This window comes from Chlorocebus sabaeus, chromosome 27 (genome assembly GCF_047675955.1).
Source record: "Chlorocebus sabaeus isolate Y175 chromosome 27, mChlSab1.0.hap1, whole genome shotgun sequence".
Classification (NCBI taxonomy): Eukaryota; Metazoa; Chordata; class Mammalia; order Primates; family Cercopithecidae; genus Chlorocebus; species Chlorocebus sabaeus.
This window is the reverse complement of record NC_132930.1, coordinates 26,207,171-26,220,586: the sequence shown is the minus strand read 5'-3', so window position 1 is coordinate 26,220,586 and position 13,416 is coordinate 26,207,171. Positions and strand designations below refer to the sequence as shown.

General features: G+C 41.9%; 1 pseudogene; it reads left to right on the top strand.

The window, feature by feature from the left end:
- The first annotated feature begins 2,013 nt into the window (after positions 1-2,013).
- On the top strand, positions 2,014-3,078 carry LOC140710520 (heterogeneous nuclear ribonucleoprotein A1-like; annotated as a pseudogene).
- Positions 3,079-13,416: the final 10,338 nt, after the last annotated feature.

Sequence of the window (13,416 nt, the reverse complement as noted above, 5' to 3'; positions counted from 1 at the left end):
GTTACTAGCCCAAAACCTTCATTTAACAGAACACACAGTCAGTGGGGATGGTCACACTGTATTTAACCACCACTGTGTCGTCAAAGACCAGTCCAAAAGGATGTAGCTGGTCCTGGTGCTGAAGCTTACAATCATTTATGGAAGAAAGCAAATCCTATTGCTGGTGACATGGAAGATCTCCAAAGTCCATTTATAAAGGAGAGAAGGGGTATTTGGGTTTTCCATCATTTTCCCAACAAACTATAATTTCTATCTATTGAGACTGATAGAAATTTTGCCACCAATCTTACTGAATTCTGGGTTTTGTTACTGGTTTTTTCGTTGGTTTGTTTGTTTTGTTTTATTTTTGTTTTCAAAAAAGAGTGAATCAGATTTTCTGGATGTCCCACTGTGCCACGAATTAACCCTTTAGTTTCTGGATCCTGGAGAAGTTTATGAGGTTCCAGAAGAGGGGCTGGATAGCTGACAGTGGAGAAGCAAACAGAGAGCTTCAGTCAATGTCTATTTACCAGGTTGTATGAAAATATTCCAATGTTTTAACAACCGGAGCATCTGGGACTGGTGCACACTGGTCCTGCCTACACAACCAGGACCACACACAGCAGAATTGTTCTCACACCCGTGTCATTCCTGAGAGGTTTTACATAGAAAACTGAGACTCTGCTGAACTTTAGCAGGGAACAGGATAGGAGCACAACACTGCGCTGGTTCAGGCTGTCTCTAATGGTTGGATAGCTCTTCTCACATACCCCTTGTGTAAGCAGAGAAGCCATGTGGGCGATACCCCATGTTATTCCCCCTTGCTCTTGAGTCTCTAAAACAAGGCAGATCCACATGTCATAGCTCCTGTTTTAGGGCTGTGACTTACCTTTAATGAACTCTTCTGCTTCTGGGCCTGCATGAATGCTAGTCAATTCATAGCTGGCAAAATGAAGCTATTTCCATGACCACAAAAACCTATTCAGGGTCCCCACAAACTCAGCCCACACCCTCCTATTCCAAATCAATGAGGCTGACTCAATTTCCTGCTGACTCACGGCAGTCCCAGCTTTACCAGTCAGCTGGTTCCCCAGGTTAAAAGTGGCTCCAGGCAGAACCCAAGATCCCTGGGAACCAGAGTGCTGCATGTGGCCACTGTAAGAGGCTTAGCATGAGTCCTCCGACCCCCTGCTGTTTCCACATGGCCTGGGCCTTCTCACTGGACCGAATATTTCCAGTGTGCACTCTGAACCTGGAGCCTGAACAAGGGTAGAGGATGCAAGGCCAGCTGGACGTGCAGAACTGAGATTGTTGCTTAGCCAAAGGCCTCCAAGTTCTCACCTGTTACCTGAGATGAAACACCTCAGGAAATCCAGACAACCTGATGGTCAGCTGCTTATAAAAAGCAATTCTAAATACACTTTCCAATCATTTATAGAAGAAAGCAAATCCTATTGCTGGTGACATGGAAAGTCTCCAAAGCTCTTTTATAAAGGAGAGAAGGGATAATTTGGTTGTCCAGGATTTTCCCAATAAATCATGGATTCCTTCCTATTGAGGTCAACAGAACTCTTGCCATCAATCTTTGTGAGTTCTGGGTTTGGACACTGAGGTTCTTTCAAGAGGACAGAAAGAATCAGATTTTCTTAAGAGGATATATTCATGACTTAAAATGAATCTCTGCACATTTTACAACACTTGCTACCACTGACAAAAAAGTTGATAATCTTCTAATAAAAACATCCAATTCAGAGATAATGAAAACTGGAAAAAAACACTGTATCTTCTCATAATCCTTAATTTTAATAAAATCTATGGGCTCTGGGAACAGAGCTTACAAATGACAGGTGAAAGCTTCATCTTGGGGGAGCCGCAGGAGAATTTCAGAGAGAATCTGTTTGTAACCAAACAAGAGGAGCACAACTTCAAATAACCACCAAACTTCTGTCTTCACTCGCTAAACGTGAGGTTTTTTAGTATTTCCAAACAATTTAAATTGTGATAGTTAATTTTATGTGCCGACTTGGTGGGGCCATGGTGCTCAGATATGCGGTCAAACGTTATTCTGGCTTTCTGCCTGGGGATGCTGCTGAGGAAGCATCATCAAAGTCTCTCTTCCCACGGTCATCGTGTGTAAGCCAGTCTCCTAAAGAGCCTGAACAGGTGCAGAAGCTCTACATCAGGGGCTGGAGCTTTGAAACAACTGATGAGAGTCTGACGAGCCATTTTGAGCAGTGGGGAAGGCTCACTCTCACAGACTGTGTGGTCTGACAGATCCAGATACCGAGAGCTCCAGGGGCTTTGGGTTCGTCACCAGTGCCACTGTGGAGGGGGTGGAGGCAGCCCTGAATGCAAGGCCACACAAGGTGAATGGAAGAGTTGTGAAATCAAAGAGAGCTGTCTCAAGAGAAGATTCTCAAAGAGCAGGTGTCCACTTAACTGTGAAAAAGGTGTTTGTTGGTGGCATTAAAGAAGACACTGAAGAACATCACCAAAGAGATGATTTCAGACAGTTTGGGAAAACTGAAGTGATTGAAATCATAACTGCATGAGGCAGTAGCAAGAAAAGGGGCTTTGCTTTTGTAAGCTTTGAAGACCATGACTCCAAGAATAAGATTGTCATTTGGAAATGCCATCCTGTGAATGGCTACATCTGTGAAGTTAGGAAAGCCCTGTCACACAAGAGATGGCTAGTGCTTCATATAGCCAAAGAGGTCAAAATTGTTCTGGAAACTTTGGTGGTGGTCATAGAGGTGGTTTTGGTGGGAATGACAACTTCAGTCATAGAGGAAACTTCAGTAGTTGTGGTGGCTTTGGTGGCACCCATGGTGGTGGTGGATGTGGTGGCAGTGGCGATGGCTCTAAGGAATCTGGTAATGATGAAAGCAATTTTGGAGGCAGTGGAAGCTACCATGATTTTGGCAATTAAAACAATCAGTCTTCACATTTTGAATCCATGAAGGGAGGAAACTTTGGAGGCAGAAGCTCTGGCCCCTGTGGTGTGGAGGCCAATACTTTGCCAAATCATGAAACCAAGGTTTCAGTAGCAGCAGTAGCTATGGCAGTGGGGGAAGATTTTAATTACTGCCAGGAAACAAAGCTCGGCAGGAGAGCGAGCCAGAGAAGTGACAGGGAAGCTACAGGTTGCAACAGATTTGTGAACTCAGCCAAGCACAGTGGTGGCAGGGCCTAACTGCCACAAAGAAGACATGTGTTAGACAATACTCATGTGTATGGGCAAAAAACTCAAGGACTGTATTTGTAATTAATTGCATAGTAGGTTATTTTAGTTTCTGTTCTGTGGAAAGCATAAAACATTCCCACAAAAAGCATTAAATGTAGACTTTTTTCTTGCACCCATGCTGTTAGTTCCTAAATGTAACAGTCTGATCATGATGCCAAATAAATATGTCTTTTTAAAACAAACACGCAAAGAAACAAAACATTATTCTGGGTATTTCTGTGAGAGTGTTTTCCTATGAGATTAACATTGAAACCAGGAGACTTTGAGTAAAGCAGATTTCCGTCCATAAAATGGGTGGGCTTTATCTAATCAGTTGAAGGGCTGAATAGAATTGACTTCCCTGAACAAGAGAGAATTCAGCAGCAGACAGTCTTTAAGATGGAAGTGCAACATCAGCTCTTCCCTGGGTCCCCACCTGATGGCCTCAGGACTTGAACTGTAGTATTAATTCTTCCTGCCTCCAGGTCTCCTGCCTCCTGGCCCACTCTGCAGAGTTTGGACTTTCCAGCCTCCATAATCATGTAAGCCAATTACAATGATATGTACCATATACAATTTACATATGTGTGTATGTAAATTGTAATATATGTATGTACATATATACATACGTGTAAACTGTGTGTGTGTGTATATATACACACACACACATAAACACACACACACAGTCTCTTGGTTCTATTTCTCCAGAGAATCCTGACAAATGTGTTCCCGTACTTCCCTAATTTGATTCCTTTCTTATATTCTCTTCCCAACCTTGGCTGAACAGTGGAATCACCTGGGTAGCTTTAAAAAATACAGATACAGCTGGGCACAGTGGCTCACACCTGTAATCCCAGCACTTTGGGAGGCCGAGGCAGGCAGATCACCTGAGGTCGGGAGTTCGAGACCAGGTTGACCAACATGGAGAAACCATGTCTCTACTAAAAATACAAAATTAGCTGAGCATGGTGGCGCATGCCTGTAATCCCAGCTACTCGGGAGGCTGAGGCAGGAGAATCTCTTGAACCCTGGGAGGCGGAGGTTGCGGTGAGCTGAGATTGTGCCATTGCCCTCCAGCCTGGGCAACAAGAGCAAAACTCCATCTCAGAAAACAAACAAAAAAAGACCAAAAAAAACCAGATGCCTGAGTCCCCATCTTCAGACAGTCCAGTTTGATTAATCTGGACTGTGGCCTAGGTACTAAGATTTTAAAAGCTTCCCAGATGATTCTAAAGTACAGATGACCTCAAACTTATGTTGTTTTGACTTACAGTTTTTTGATTTTACGATGGGTTTATTGAGCTGTCATTCCATTGTAAATTGAAGACCATCTGAGTTACAATGGTTCAACTTATAGTATTTTGACTTTACCATGGGTTTATAAGAATGTAACCTGATGCATTTTGAACTACTGTATTTTCAATTTATGTTGTGTTTACTGGGGCATAACCCCTCATAAGTTGAGGAGCATCTGTAAAAGCACAGTTGAGAAACATTGTCTTAGAGTTCCTTGGTTAAAAAAAATCTAAATAAGAACTGAGCTAAAGCTCTTCAACTATCCTATTTCCTAATCAGCTGTTGAATTCCTTTGCTGTGAATCTTACCTTTATGAGACTCTAGAGCAGAATCACAAGCTCCTAGGAACAGGTACTCTTCCCCCACCAACCTACTTATGAAAGTTCTTTAGATTACTAACTGTGAACCATGCTACTTTGTATTTACAGAAATTCCTATCTTTCAAAGAAAAGCATGCTTTTCAATTTCATTTCAAAGTTTTATGACAACATTTTGACGTTGGCAAGTGGCTAGTTAATTTGCATCCATTTTATTTGCAAGGAAGCTGGGGCAAAAATGATTATTTCTTTGCATGGAATTCTTCCTATCAGTCATAACTGTCCAATGAAGTAATAAATTGCCTTTTAAGATTTTCCTCCCATGGTGATTCTCATGAAGTCATGGAACCATGCCTACTTCTATATTTGCACATGAGCAAAGTGACATGCACACAAGGTTATCCATTAAAGCCTGGTTTGTGGAAGTAAAAGACTGGAAACAACCTAAGTGTCTGCCATCAGGGATAAGTTAAAAAATTATAGCACTTCCAAAAATGGCATGCTATGCACACGTAAAGGAGAATGAGGCAGCTCTTCATGCTCTGATATAGGATGATCCAGTACAGTGCTACAGCTAGTCTGGACCAGTTCACAAGGGCAGGTTGTTAGCGTCTCTTCTTAATTTTGCAGGCAGTGACAACTTGAAATTTGCCATGGTGGGAGTTACACTATGAAAATCTATAAATGGTATGAATCAGAGCATAGCTCACCCCATAAGAGCCATTTGTTAAATATTTACTAGCACGCCACTGAAAAGATCTCTAAGCCCCACTTTAACGTGAATAAAGCAAGGTGTTGCGCAATCTGCATGGTATGCGAGCAACTGGGTAAAAATAGGGGAAATTATTATGCGTTAAAAAACCTCTAGATTCTTTAAAACTTAAACACAGAATTACCATATGTATTCCCAAGAGAAGTGGAAACATATGTCCACAAAGAGACATGAAAACAAATGTTTGTAGCAGCATTATTTATATGAACCAATAGGTAAAAACAAGCTAACTGTCCATCAGCGGATGAATGAATACATTCACGGTGGTATGGACATACACTAGAATAATATTCAGCCGTGAAAAGCAATGAAATATTGACGAATGCTACAACTTGGATGAACCTCAAAAACATTACGCTAAGTGAAAGAAGCCAGACACGAAAGGTCACATATTGTGTGATTCCTTTTATATGACATAGGCAGAATAGTCAAATCCATAGAGACAGAAACAGATTAGTGCTTACCAGGGAATGGAGGAAAGGGAATGAGGAATGATTATTTAATGGGTAATTTTTGTGTGTGTGTTTCTGGAGTGATGAAAAAGTTTTGAAACTAAAGAGTGGTAGTGGTTGCAGAACATTATGCATACATTAAATGCCACTGCATTGTACACTTTAAAATGGCTAATTGTATGTTGTATAAATTTTGCTTCAATTAAGAAAATGAAAACAGGCCAGGTGTGGTGGCTCACGCCTACAATCCCAACACTTTGGAAGGACAGGAGGGCAGATCGCTTGAGCACAGGAGTTCGAGACCAGGCTGGGCAACATGGTGAAACCCTGTCTCTACCAAAAATACAAAAAATTAGCTAGACATGGTGGTGTGCACCTGTATTCCCAGCTACTCGGGATGCTAAGGTGGGAGGATCGCTTAAGCTTGGAAGGTGGAGGTTGCAGTGAGCTGAGACTGCACCACCACACTCTAACCTGGGTGACAGAGTGAGATACCATCTCAAAAAAAAAAAAAAAAGAAAAGAAAAAAGAAAGAAAGAAAACAAAAACGAAACTGGTAAGCTGTCTCTAAAGAGGAGAACTGGGTAGCTGGGAGACAGGGTGTGGGAGTAATTTCATTGTATACCTTATTGTTTGAACCATATGGACAAGACGGGATAGGAAGGTGTAAGAGACATACACTTCTCCTCTGTAAAGCCCAAGGTAAATGGATAAAAAATGAATTAATGGCAAATCACAATTAATTTAGAATTTACAAACTGAAAGCACTAGCTTTCCAGAGACTCTCATTGGTTGGTTTTCCATCACCATATCCCATCAGGTGGGAGTGTCTCTCCCAGGCAGCACTTGGACACCTGTATTTACTCTGCCCTGCGAATACAGGATGCAGAGTAATGCTGGGGGTACTTAGTTGTAGAGTGGGTGAGGTGGATCTGGGAACAGCCATATGGCCTTGGGTTAGGCACATAACCTGTCTGAACACAAGTTTTCTCTTCTGTAAAACGGAGATGATCAGGTCCACCTCTCTGAAATGGTATGACAATGGTATGGAGAATTAAGATAACACATGCGTGTGCCCAACACACTGTAGGCACTGAGCAATGCTGATATCCTTTCCTGGGAAGGGGGATTCTGCCTGCTCAGGAGACTCTCCCTGATGACTCCTGAAGATTTCCTCAGCCTGCTTTGTTCAACTGGCCCAGCACCAGCATAACCTTGTTCCTGTGTCTTTACAAGTCCTTCATTTCTTCTGTTTTATAAACCAAGACTGTATCATTGAAGTGGAGAGTCAATAAAAAAGTAAGAGAATTAGATTCTTAAGGGTAACTAGAGCTGTGATTTATTGAGTGCTTACCTTGGGCCTCATATTTTAAATACATTATTTCTAACACTTAGAACAACCCTAGAAGCAATATATTTCAATCATCATTTATAGGGACAGAGAGAGCTTAAGGAACCTGCTCACCATTACTTTGTGCTAGAGCAGGGATTTGAACCCAGGACTGCCTGGCTTTCCACTCTATCATATTCCATCATGGAACCCAGCTTGCAAATTGCCAAAGTCAAGACTAGTGGACTGTGTGGACCTAAAACAATCATAGAATCTAGATGAAAGGTGGAAGGGGCCCAAAAAATTATTGAGTCTAACCCTCACCTCAAAAGAAAGCTCTACTTCAACATCCTGACTCTTTGATGGAAAGCTCATCACCTCATGTGACAGCCCATTCCATTTTTAGACAACTCTAATTACTAGAAAGACTCATAATGTGCTATTTGCCAGTCAGATTCACCTGCTATTTTCATTACAACTTCATACACCCTGATGAGGCCATTATTAAGACATCCTTGGCTGAAATCCTGAACTCCATTACCTCCTGGACTTGCAATAAGGCCCCTAACACCATTGCCAAATAAAGTTACTCCAGAACATCAGCGATGCAGACAAAGTCATGAGAGGGATGTTGATTGCAACTTCAAATGAGTGTGGGATAGGTGATTATCTCTTTCTAAGGAAAGCTTATGCTGGGTGGGATGTATTGTCACTCGGGACAATATATAAGTACAGCATATATTGCAGAAGTTTAAAATAATCACAGTCGTGTGTATGCAACACAATTCCTTGGTTAATTAAAATGCTTGCAAAAAGCAATGAAAGCTGATTTTTGTGCTTCTCCTTCTTCCTGGTTTTCAGCGTCTCTGGCAGTTTTCTGTTGAGTGAAGGACAGTCAGGTCTAAATGATGAAATATGAGCTCATGTTGCTAGCTTCCCACACCATGAACTTACTGTAAGATCTAACAACTAATAGTGGAGATTAAAAATGGATAAGAAAAAAAAAGGGGGAATCCAAGGTCCTCTAAGTGTGTGAGTCGTGCTCATCTGGTTCTCTGCAGGGGAAGCAGAATATGTTTACGTGATTGTGTGAACTGCAGGAAACTAAAAGATGCCAGGGTCAGAAGAGTAAAATGTGGCTCCACTGGGACTTCAGGTGGCAAATAGGATTGAGAATCTTAACTGTAATGAAGACAACAAAAACCACATAATTAACACACACTGTTAACACCTCATTAGTCTCCTGGGGCTTAAATTATGCTAAAAATAATCCACACATTTTGTTTAAATAAGGCGCTGTTACAGGTGGTCACGAAGGCTTCCTTCATAGCAGAATGAGGCCATTTTTCCACCTTTTTTTCAGATGCTTTAAAGTAGGCCTTATCTTCATTCCAAGGAAAGGATTATTAAAAACATATGTGGAGCTGCAGAGAGGAAATGAGCGTATTAGTTAGAGTTTCTCTGGCTCTGAGCCTGACTCCAAAATCTCACACAACCCCATTTCTCAATCCAGACCCTCAACATCAGGATTGTCTCATAAACGATGTGCTGTGGGGCATTGGTGCTGGCTACACATCAAGCTGCGAAATAGCCAAGTTTGGTCTGGTGCCTTTTCTTCTCTTCTTTTTCACACTGTAAACATTAAAACTCCTCTTACATGTTTATACATTCACTGCCGCCTCATCTGGGTTTGACCTGTGACTACTTTGACCCATAGAATTTGGAGAAAGTGATGTTTCTGGGTTTCTGAGCCCAGGCATTGCAAAGACCTGAAATCTTTGGCCATGCCTTGAGCCACCATGGAGGAAGTCCAATTTCCCCTGCTGTAGAGCCAGGCCACAGGGAGAGGCCTTGGAGGATGAGCCATGGCCTGGAGACAGGCCACACGGCCTCTAAGCACCTGAGGCCTAGACATTCAGCCCGGTGGCAGCCCCAGCTGCCAAATGGCTACAAAATGCAAGCAAGAACTTAAGCAAGGCCTGTAGAGGAACTGCCAGCCCATCCCTAGATAACCCACAGAATCATGAGATATGATAAAATGATTGTTGTTTTAAGCCACTAAATTTGGGGTGGATGTTGCAAAACAATAAATAACCAAAACGCCTCTTTGCATTATCCCTGTTAGGATGCCCCTTTCACCCACCCTTGACCACTGGTTATGAACTGAAGGTTTGTGTCTCCCCAAAATTCATGTGTTGAAGCTCTAAACCCCAGTGGATGGTATTTTAGGGTGGGGCCTTTGGGAGATAATTAGGTTTAGATGAGGTCATGAGGGTGGGGACCCCCACGATGGGACAAATGTCCTTACAAGAAGAGGAAGAGAAACCAGAGCTCGCTCTCTTCACCATATATGAACATAGCAAGAAGGCAGCTGTCTGCAAGCCAGGAAGAGAGCCCTCACCAGGAACCAAATATGTGGACACCTTGATCTTGGATTTCCTCCAGAATTGTGAGAATCAAATGTCTATGGTCTACGTCACCCGGTGGCATTTTGTTACAGCAGCCCAAGCTGACTAAGAAACCATCTATCTGTGCATTTCCAAGATATCTCCCAGCACCTTTAGGAAAATCATCCATGTGTGTTCATGCGTGTTCATGGAAGAAAGTCTCCCTCTGTTTCTTAGAAAAATTTCATATTCACTATGATGCTTAGAGATGAGACTCCTGACTTCCCTGTGCAAGCCAAAAGAAAAATATTAAAATTTTCCATTACTTTCTTGTTCTTGTTTTCTCTCTGTATAAAAACAGGAACTCCACCTATTCTCCACCATGGAGTTAAACAGCAAAACCCTGTGCTTGTGGGCTAGTGGTGCTGGTTGGGGGAAGGACGAGAGGCGTTGCTTGATTATGCTGCACTGAGCATCTCCTTAAGTTTTAGAGTGTCAGTGATGGCTCTGAAAAGGGGACTTCTTTTTCAAGCAAAAAGCTTTGCATTTCTGTCAAAAACTGGGGTAGATAACAAAACTGCTTCTACTTTTGTAGTGAAGATCACAGCTTGCTCATAACAGAGAGTGACATAAAGTATCTGTGCAGCCCTGAAGGAGAGAAAGAAAAACAAAGCATTTTGAGACCACATGGAAGGAACATTTACATAGACCTGCTCTATAGCCTTGGCACAGCGAAGTTAAACTGCTAGAAGTATTGTTGACAAGACTGTACTTTGACTGAATTTAGAAACATTGGATTGAATGAATAAATGGATGGATGGATGATGATGATGGGCAGAGAGAGTACAATTTATCCACCAGCTCTGCTAGAGGGAAACCACTGGGTATCACTGTGGGACCTGAAGACCTGTGAATGGCTCAGAACCAAGATGATGAGAGATGAATATCCAGGCAGAAAAATTTCCCTGTGCTGAACCCAGTTAAGAGTTACATCACTCCCTCCAGGTAAGGATTATATGAGACCTTATTGTTGTCATTGCTTGTAGTTTGGAGCCTCTTTATTTGTGCCCAAGTTAACTGTAAGCAGTTAATTCCATGAAATGAGTTTGGTCCTTCCCAACTAATTTTCTTGCTTTCTTTATAAAATCCCAAATTAAAGAATGTCCGTAGTTCCTTAAAAAACTAAAGGTAAATATCTGAACCAGTGTGGCGGGTATTGCTGGTTGCCTAGCCAATAAAATCCTTTCTTCCTTCATAGTAAGGAAAATTTGATTTTGCTAGGGTAGCAATATGTTCAGTGAAAGAACATTTACTCTGCCAGACTCCTCTGCCCCTAGGGATGCCCTGTGCCACATTTCTGACTGTGAGACATAAATTGAAATTGTCTGGGAAATAGGGTGTTGCCACTTCCCTTTTCCTTCTTCCTGCCTGAAGGAAGGTGCCATATCTGGAGGTGTATAAGCCACTTTGCAGCCTTGAGGCAACATTCATGGGTCAGAAGCCCGCACACTGACCATGATGGGAAGCAAAGATGGGAAAATTGCAAGCCTTGCAGGTATCATGGAGCCACCCTACCAGCTCTGGACTTTTTGTTCCGCGCCACAAATGCCTAAGTGTTCCAGCAAGTTTTTGTCATACTTTCCTTATTTGTAGCCACAAGCGTTCCTGGCAGATACTCTTGGGTTGATCCAATTGAGATCAAAACTACTGTCTTGATTCCAGTGTCTGGAAGGTGGAAGGAATATGCCTTCTTTATTGCACATTACCTGACTAAAGGCCAGATTCTCACAGAGTATTTACAGGAACATTTACATAGACCTGCTCTGTAGCCTTGGCACTAGCAAAGCTAAAGTGCCAGAAGTATTGTTGACAAGACTGTTCTTTGACTGGATTTAGAAATGTTAGATTGAATGAATAAATGAATGGATGGGTGATGATGATGGGCACACTGTATTAGTTTGGGCTGTAAGAAAATAAAGTCTTGGCTTACACTAACTTACACAACAGACTCCCAGAGTGGGAAGTCCAGAGGTTAAAAAGGAGGCAGATGCAGAGCCATCAGGGCCTCAAGGACCCAGATCATTCCATCTCACTGCTTGGCCATCCTCAGGGAATACCATGTGCTGATTGAACAAGATTAATCAGGAACTTTCTTGGCGACCCCCTGCATTTTTTGCAGATTTCTATACCTGAACAAAACAGATACCTGATAGAAAAGAAAAGCAGGGATCAACAGTCACAGGAAACCATCAGTGTCTACTACCCACATTATATAAACACTTTGCAAAATGTGCGAAGTCCGAAAACACAAAATGATGGTGAGGATGATGATGCCAGCCTACCATCAGCATTGGTTTGGACACTTTCTGGCTGCCATTTGGAAAAGGGGAGTTTAGTTTCTTTCCATTCAGTTGGCATTTATGGCTTCTAAATGAATGGTCTAATTCATTCATCCAATTTGGTCTCATAACAGGAAGCAATTAAAGTGTTCCAAGTGACCAACTAGCCTGCTTGTAAAAACTGAATACTTGAAAAAACAAACAATTTCATCCTTCTCGCCCTCCCAACTAAGGCACCTTCAGTGTACAAAAGGGTGGTGCCAAAATGAACTCAAACTCTGTATAAATGGAAAAAAAGAGATTCCAAAGTCTGTTTAACAACAAGACCAAGTCTTAGATGCTTAGTAGGAATAGTTTCTTTCTCCGCCTTTGTGGATGGAGCTAATGTTCTTTCTTTAGAACCGGTGCCTCACTGGGAATAGATGTGAAAACTACGTAGCAGGATCATGCAATGCGTAGGTAGCTTCACAGGAGTGAATCTCCCCCCCAGAACACTAAGCTGCTTGTGCATAATCCACCATTGTATTGCAAACACAGGGAGAACAATCTGTGGTGCCAGAGAAACCACTTGTCAGACATACAAAACTAGGACAAAACAGAGTAGCACCTGTATTTTTCTTTGTGAAACTGTCTTTTCCTTTCTTCCCATGCGGTTCTGGTGGTGCTGACCCTACTTCTGGCTAACAGAGTAAGCCTATGATGAAATACTGTATTCCATCCTCAGCAACACAGTGACTGGTTCAGATATGGAAACAGGACTCACTGGGCAATTTTGTTGGAACTATTAGAAGTTTTAGACCTATGAAAATAGAAGATCCTGGATTTTTCAGTTATATGAGTCAGTAAAATTCCTTCTCACTGAAATTGGCATGAATTGCATTTCTGTCACTTGCAACTTAAGGAAATCTAGCTAACACAGAAACAAAAGGAACCAGTGTCTTGAGTCCTAAAAAGAAGAAACAGAAATCCATGACAATATAAAGAAATTGATTCTACATTCACAAGTCTTTCTACTTCCACCCTGATACCTTTGTGTTCTCCAGTTCAATTTATAAAATGAAGAACCTCAAAAAAACTTCAAAAGGTTTAATCCTCAAAAAACAGGTAATAAAATTACAGAATTCAATGATTGCTACATGCCAAGCACTTAGTTGGTTTCCTTACATAATTATCTCATTTAATCCTCAAAAAAAAAATCCTCACAAAATCCTACCTTGTTTTTACAGGTGGGGACAGTGAGGCTTGGAGCGGATCAGTGCTGTGTGGGAACTGTCAATTTAGTTAGCCTGAGGTCAGGAGCATGCTCTCCCAGGAGACCTCA